This window comes from Cupressus sempervirens, chromosome 9 (assembly GCF_028749045.1).
Source record: "Cupressus sempervirens isolate cs-2001-9-10 chromosome 9, ASM2874904v1, whole genome shotgun sequence".
NCBI classification, from domain to species: Eukaryota; Viridiplantae; Streptophyta; class Pinopsida; order Cupressales; family Cupressaceae; genus Cupressus; species Cupressus sempervirens.
In genome coordinates this window covers 292,909,186-292,916,722 of record NC_143126.1, presented here as the reverse complement: position 1 = coordinate 292,916,722, position 7,537 = coordinate 292,909,186, and the positions used below count along the sequence as shown (strand labels likewise).

Sequence of the window (7,537 nt, the reverse complement as noted above, 5' to 3'; positions counted from 1 at the left end):
TGTTGATTCTCATAGCTTTCAATCTTTCCTATGTAAATCTTAGCTTGAACTTACTCAGTGCAATGCCCCGTGCGATCACAATTCTCGTGAGTCTCAGATATCTACAACTATCTTTATCTCCACCTCCAACAAGTGAGTCTTCTAGGCTTCAACACCATAGATGCCCCATTTTAATTCTCATTTGGATGTTGATGTCCAATTTCTACACAAAAAGGGTTAAGATCCTATGCAGAAGGATCAACCATTAGTATGGAATCTAATTTCAAAGCAAGCCTAGCTATCCATATGATAGTTTTGAACTGAGGTGTTATTATCCTATAATATAATTTCCATGAATTCCTCTAAAGGTGCCATTTATTACAAATGTGTCAATCTTTGGGGTCAGTTCATCAGTCTTTATGGTACAACAAGCTTGTAGACTCTAGTTAGATTGAAGCAATCAAGAAGTTTGATAGGAGTTATAGGTGCATAGTAAAGAAATCCCATTCAAAGTGCATCACCATTTCCCCTTGATCATTTCAAGTGTTTTTTTTTAGCATATAGACCTAAGTGACATTTATTTATCCATATTTGAAAGAACCTTACAGATTTTGCCTAGCAGCTCTAGCAAATATATTCCACCTAACAGATCTTGCTTAGTTCATTTAGAAGTACTTATTATAGAAAACATTTTGAACATCAGGAAGAGATCCAACTACTTTAACCTTCAAGTTGGAATAGTGTAGAATCGTAACACCAATTACATTGACCCAAATGGTGGTATTAACAAAGTGAGTATTTGCTATCCTATAGTAATCATTGCTTGCATTTTGGTCCATTGTTACCAAAAATGAATATGACTGGCCAATGTATATATCCAAGTTTGTGTAATACTATTGTCTTGTATAAGATCCTTCTATATCCATAAGAAACATATTGTGATCATGAATTCCAACATTGAGTGAGGTTGAAATGCCAACATTATGTATCCTGAAGTGATAAGTTTTCCTAGGCTCCACATTGAATGTCTCGTACCCAATATTAGTAGGGATTGAATTATTGTATAGGTAAGGGCTCTTTCCATTAAATATCACACCATTTGGCATTCCAAGGTCCTTGCCATCATTAAATGATTTTTGTATATCCTTGTGAGTCCTAGTATATCAGTCACTAATCAAGACAATAAAGTCTCAATCTGGAGTTCCCAAGGGAACATGAATCACTACTCTAGGGTTCACAATGAATCCTCCACATTTTATTGAGATGAAGGAAGCAACCCATCTTTGGGTCACATCATAAATTTCTTTAAATGCAATGGATTCACACACAACAATGCTATATCTTTCAAAAATTGTGATAATTGTGGCCTGTAACTTCCTTCATGATGTTGAAACCCATCTCACTAGTCAAAAAATTATGGCCTTGATTAAATGTTCAATTCTATTTTACCATGTGTAGTACTCATAGATCTAATTTGTCTTGAAATATCATGTGCACATGTCCATTGATTATGACAAATGAAATCATAGTGATTTCATCCTTAACATCTTTGAAAAACTCATGATTGTCTTATCAGGCTAGCGAAGTCATTCAGGCCCAAAGTGGGTTTGGCTAAAAAAAATTTCTTTTTCATACAACTGACATTCCACACTAATCTATTGAACCTATCAAATTGATTAGAATCAAGTTTGACTTCTGAACAATCAATTAAAACTCATCTTATCTTTAATATGTAAACTATTAGTTTTACACCAAGTAGTCCTTTGATTGGCCTTGAAAACTAATAAAAAAAAATAAAAAGGCTCTGGAATCAAACATATTGATTATTTTTTCCACATATTCCTACCCTATCAAATCTCATCTCATGACAAATTCTTAGTCAAAAGATATTGACTGTCAAATTTTCCCTTTTAAAACTACCTACTAGAAAACATGTCAGAAAACAATAAATTGCATTTGAATTTGGCTTTAAAAACTAGGAAAACTAACACTTAGGGGAGTGGGAACTAGGATTTTGATTCAATTACACAAGGATAATATAAATTTCCAATTAGGGCTAATGAAAAATAATGGGGTGTATTTTGCAAGCAGTCAAAGTAGGCTACTCAATTTGTAGACTGAAAACACTGGCAGAAAAACATTGTTTGCAAATGGAATGGACCTAGGAAAATGTGCAAAAAGATTCATCAAGCCTTTAAACTTGACACATTAAAGTATTTTTAGAGTAGAACATAGTGGTATAATATCTCACCTATCACAGATTCAAAGATATGACCTCACAAACAGGGGTACTAACCAATCTGCAATTTGACACAAGTAAAAAATCACAAATTGCATTTGGAATCATGTTTTAAAACTAATCAAACAGATTTTTCATAAGCTTATAATTGAAATATAATAAGTCTCTAACCTCTAAAATGAAATCCCAAAGTAAATTTATCATTTTGGTAAACTAGGTCAAAGTTATAACAAGCCAAATAGGGCTTCCTAGAATTTAGAATAAATTGCATCAACATGACAGGAATAAACGACCAACTTTGAGGGATTGAAAACCTAGTCAAATGGATTTGAAACAACTTAAAATCTAAAACATAGGCTCTCTAGTATGGCCACTAAACACTCCCAAAGCAGAAAGTCATGAAACATTACTAGGTGTGAGATATTAAATTGCAAACAAGGCCTCTTATCGCTATTTGACACTTGGGCATAAATGCAGATTTGGTCATTGCTCAAAATGACACTTCATAGAATGACTTAGAATAACAATATATCTTCATGGGATGAGTGGATATACTAAATGAAAGGTGCTAGAAGAATTGAACACCTCTTAGGCCTTAAATGGACAACCAGGTACACATGCATCAAAATAATTTATAGGCTTGATTTTTAGGATGGTACTCAAAATTAGGGCTTCAATTTTGAGTCCCAATAGTAGCTTTGTCTAGGGATGCATGTCCCTTGTGGGCATGACAAGGGTTTAGTTCTCTAGAAGAAGTAGACTACACACTTGACAACAAGAAAACTTCTCTTTAATAGCTTTATTGAAAGCAAGAAATCTACTCCTACTATGTACAAACAATGACCCCAGGCCACTGAAACTTCAACAAAACTTTTACTTCTATCATAAATCTGATTGTCATCTAAACTTTCATGAGGTAAATTAGAAATATTTCTTCTATCAGTTTCATCAATTAGATTAACATATTGAATCAACTCAGTTGGCCAAACTAAATCTACATCTTCACTTTCATAATGCATATTAAAACCATGATCACTCTCTACAACTTGCTCATTATGAAAGTACTAATTAGCATGCTCAAACATATTAGACTCAAATTGAAAATCCTCTTCATCCAATGAATCATGCATGCTATCAATCTTGAATACAAAACCTTCATACTCAACTTCGGGAAAAAGGTTAGACATACCTTGAAATTGTGTATCCTTATGTATGATCAGATGGTACTCAAACAAGTAATCAGACTTACAAATATCATCAATATCAGAATCTAAAACTAATCCACAATCCTCCAATGGTTCCTTGAAACCAATAAATGAATTACCCATCATATTAGAATATTCACCATAAAACTCATTACAAGTTGCATGTTGATTCTCAATAACAACTTTGTCAAACACCTTGTTATAAACATTATAAGATGCAACATCATTATTATGATCATTGTGACATCTAGAAGAAGAACAATCCGATCTCTTACAACAGTAAGATAATGTATCATCATTAAACTCATCCTCCACTAAATCTAAACATTTAATGTACTCTTCAAAAAACAAGTTGATAACTTCATGCAAAGATCCTTTGTAGACATTATAACAAGTGATGTGCTAATCAACATCAAAATATTCATGATACAACAGGTTTTTGAAAACTTTGAAATAATTTCTAACATCACTATCATGGACACTTTCAGCATATGAAGAAGGAAAATTAGAATCACCACCCAAAGACACACCATCCACCCCATCAATGAAGAATGTAGAATATAAATCCATGTTATTTGCATTGTCTTCATTAAAATGATTCAAATGTCTTGTAAAACAATCATCTTTCATTTTATCAATAGGTGTTGATGCATTAACCTTAGGATCATTTGCATATTTCTGGTTACTACTACATGCATCTTCAAGACATTCATCTACATAATTAGGTAGTCTATCCTTATAAATAATCTCTCTGTCCTCATATTGTGTAGAAAACTTTTCTTCACAATTTTCAACCTCAAGATGATTTGCATAATTCTGAAATGGAAATTCACTTCCAGATTTAGAAAAAGAACTCATACCTTCACTTGTATAAGAGTTCTCACTTTTGTCATTGCTTTCTTCTTCCAATTTGCATCAGATTCATATAAAGAAAAACATGTACTACCACTATCCTCTTCCTAACTTGAGTAACAATCTCATCATTATCTTCACATGATGCTTCTTCATAATATGTTAGATCAACAACTTTACCTTCATCACTTGAAACATAATTTTTAGCTTCTTCATCCTCATAGTGAGATAAACATCTTTCAACTTCATGGTTATTTATGTTTTTAACATAATGCAAATAATCAATAAAAGGAATGACTGAATTTATATCTTGCATATCTAACTGATCAAGTGAACTAACTCTATCATCTTCTATAATATTATAAACCTATGCACTATTTTTAGTAATAAAAGAATCAACTCCTCTTTGCAACAAAGAGTCTTCATCTGCACATGACTTTAATTTTGAATTTTCAACCAAATTATTTACAACAACATTATTACCTACATATTGATCTAAAACTAAACACTCCTTTTGACATTGATTTGTTCTTTGAACCTCATCTTGCTTGAAAACATTTCTAGAGAAGTGACTCCTAGTTAAGCCATACTCTATATTAATTTCAATCTTTATTACCATCATGAATTTTTGATGCAAAGTCTTGAGCTCTTTATCTCTTAATAAATAACTCATCTTCTTGTCAAATGCATCAAGATAAACCACCAAACACACTTCATCATATGGCTTATAACTTTTAGTAATCTCATTCAAAACTTTTGCAAATCTAATATTAAATTTAGGAACTAACTCACCATTCCTGATTTGGATTTTCAAGAACTTATCAAAAGAATTAGAGATGCTTATTCTTTCCCTAAACTGCTTCATGAAGGCTAAAAGTAATTCATCCCAAGATGAATAGAATATGCCAGTAGAAAGGAAAATTAATCCCTAGCACCATCTTCTAAAGTTTGAACAAACAACTTCATATGAATGTCTTCATGAGCAATTTCAAAATCACCAATCAAATCACTAAACAACTAAACATAATGACTAGCTGAAATAGTATGGTTCCCATTAAATTTAGGAAAACTTTTTCTAATATCATTAGGAATGAAATTTGGAAAACTATAGATACCATCAAAGCATAATGGCATGTATCTCTTGGGAAAAAGATATCTATAATTCTTATCTATGAACTACATACGAAGTGAATGGAAATTTTCCATTTTTCACAAAATTAAAACTCATTTACCATATGCATTTAAGTCAAAATCGTGTCTCAAGTTGATCAAGGATGAAATTAATAGATGGTAATAAGGTTTTTTTCCATTCTGGTACATATGAGTGTAGAATATTCATTCTTTATAAAATTTTGGGGTTGTCAGTCTTGTTCTTCACTCCATACAATTGCAATTGGGCTTTGACATAAGGGCGCCTTATTTATTATTCACATGGAAGCACGTATGTCATACCTTTTGAGTTTTTGGTGGGGATTGTATAGGTGAACAGTGGATTTCCTTTTTTGGTTCTTTCTTTCCAGCTCCCTTTCCTTGCCTTCTCAATTTCTAGAATGTCATTCTCATTAGATGCTTGTGTGAAGTGTGTCTTGTCATTAGTATCATAGAAGCATCCTACCCAAAAATCACAAAAATTTTCTTCAACCAGCAGTAGATGAAGATGCACTCTCTCATCCCTTGGATGATGAGATGTTCGATATTATGTTAATTCTTCTTTCTTCTTCCACCTTTTGTTCAATTTAGAATGTAATGCCCCACAAAGGGATCCAAAGAATTAACCTAGAGTTTCACTAAGTTTGGTACCATTCTTTTTTTTTTAACATGAAAGTAAATACCACATATAACTTATGCACAATAATGGAAGTAATAGCAAAATCCATCTGAAAGTAAACATAACATACATAACAGATTACATTCTTTAAAGATCCCTTAATGCTAAATTACATCTAAAAAACTTAACATACATGAATTCATCTAGTACAACATCCACATGAAATAATAATGATAAGTCCAATGTTTATACATTACATTTCCAAATGCTCAATCATCCACTGTACATGTCACATGGTATGAAAAGCTCAAAAGAATATACATATGTAGAATAATGGTACATCATCCTATTTTAATCCATGATACATCAAAGTAAAGATAATCACATGATATACATGATACATCCTCATAGAAGATAAAACATAATAAACTAAGTGCATGGTTCCTCCCAACCATTAATAGCATCATTAGACCATCGTGGATCCTAACCATCCCTTCGTGCATAACATTCCCAAATCATCGAAGAGATCATTGATATTTACATAGTAGGAATGTCACTACTAACATATACTATATCATATGCAAAAAGTAATCTAACATGCAAATATAAGCATAAGATAACATCATCTAACATATGCTAATCATCAATGAAAGGATACATATCCACCATCATGAAGAATGCATCAGTCACGATGTCTCAATGAATCTCAAATGATAAGAGTGAAAATACACTACCACCCGACCGCATGGTACCTAAGTGGTCCACTCCCACCATGCTGAAGAGATAATCTCAAGTCCCAAATAGGCTATCAAAATCACATAACACAAATTTCTATAAGTCCAGGAATCCTAAAAGTATACTAACTCAAAGGTTCCCAACAGAAAATTGACATGTAATCCCCAAAGGCATATAATGACATTTAGGAAACCTACTCTGCAAGTGGGAAAGTGTCATCACATTTATCACGTACAAGTTACCCTAGCAATTAGCTAAACTCCATGAGTCTATACTGATCTCATGCAGCCACTAGTATCCTCTCATACTAACGAGGCATACTATGGAATGCAAGGTCGCAACCATGCATTCTCACTACTCCCATTCTAGCCTGTACAAGCACTCAAGGCATGGGTGAGAACCAAAACACTTATCTTTTTAGGTTCATTCAGTTAGTATTAGGTGTGAATGTTATCACTTATTAATCCAACTTACAATGAGTTACCCTGGTAGCCTCTTAGGGCCCCGGCCCCCATTGCAAGCCACTTCCCGAAACTACATGCAGATATCCTACCCTAAGCTCATGGAATCATAAATCTCAAAATCACAAAAGATAATCCATAATAAAAACATCAAATATGCATAAAAGCATCAAATCTCCATGAACAAATATCCATAGAAAATCATGAACACAATAGCTCTCTATTGACAACTGAAGTTTCATTAATAATCAAAAGTATCCAATGGTTCTTATTAACCAAAATATATCTCAATTATACT

The 7,537-nt window shown here is 32.7% G+C and overlaps 1 pseudogene; it reads right to left on the bottom strand.

Annotated features, from left to right (window-relative positions):
- Positions 1–273: 273 nt before the first annotated feature.
- On the bottom strand, positions 274–3,546 carry LOC149538563 (monocopper oxidase-like protein SKU5 pseudogene; annotated as a pseudogene).
- Positions 3,547–7,537: the final 3,991 nt, after the last annotated feature.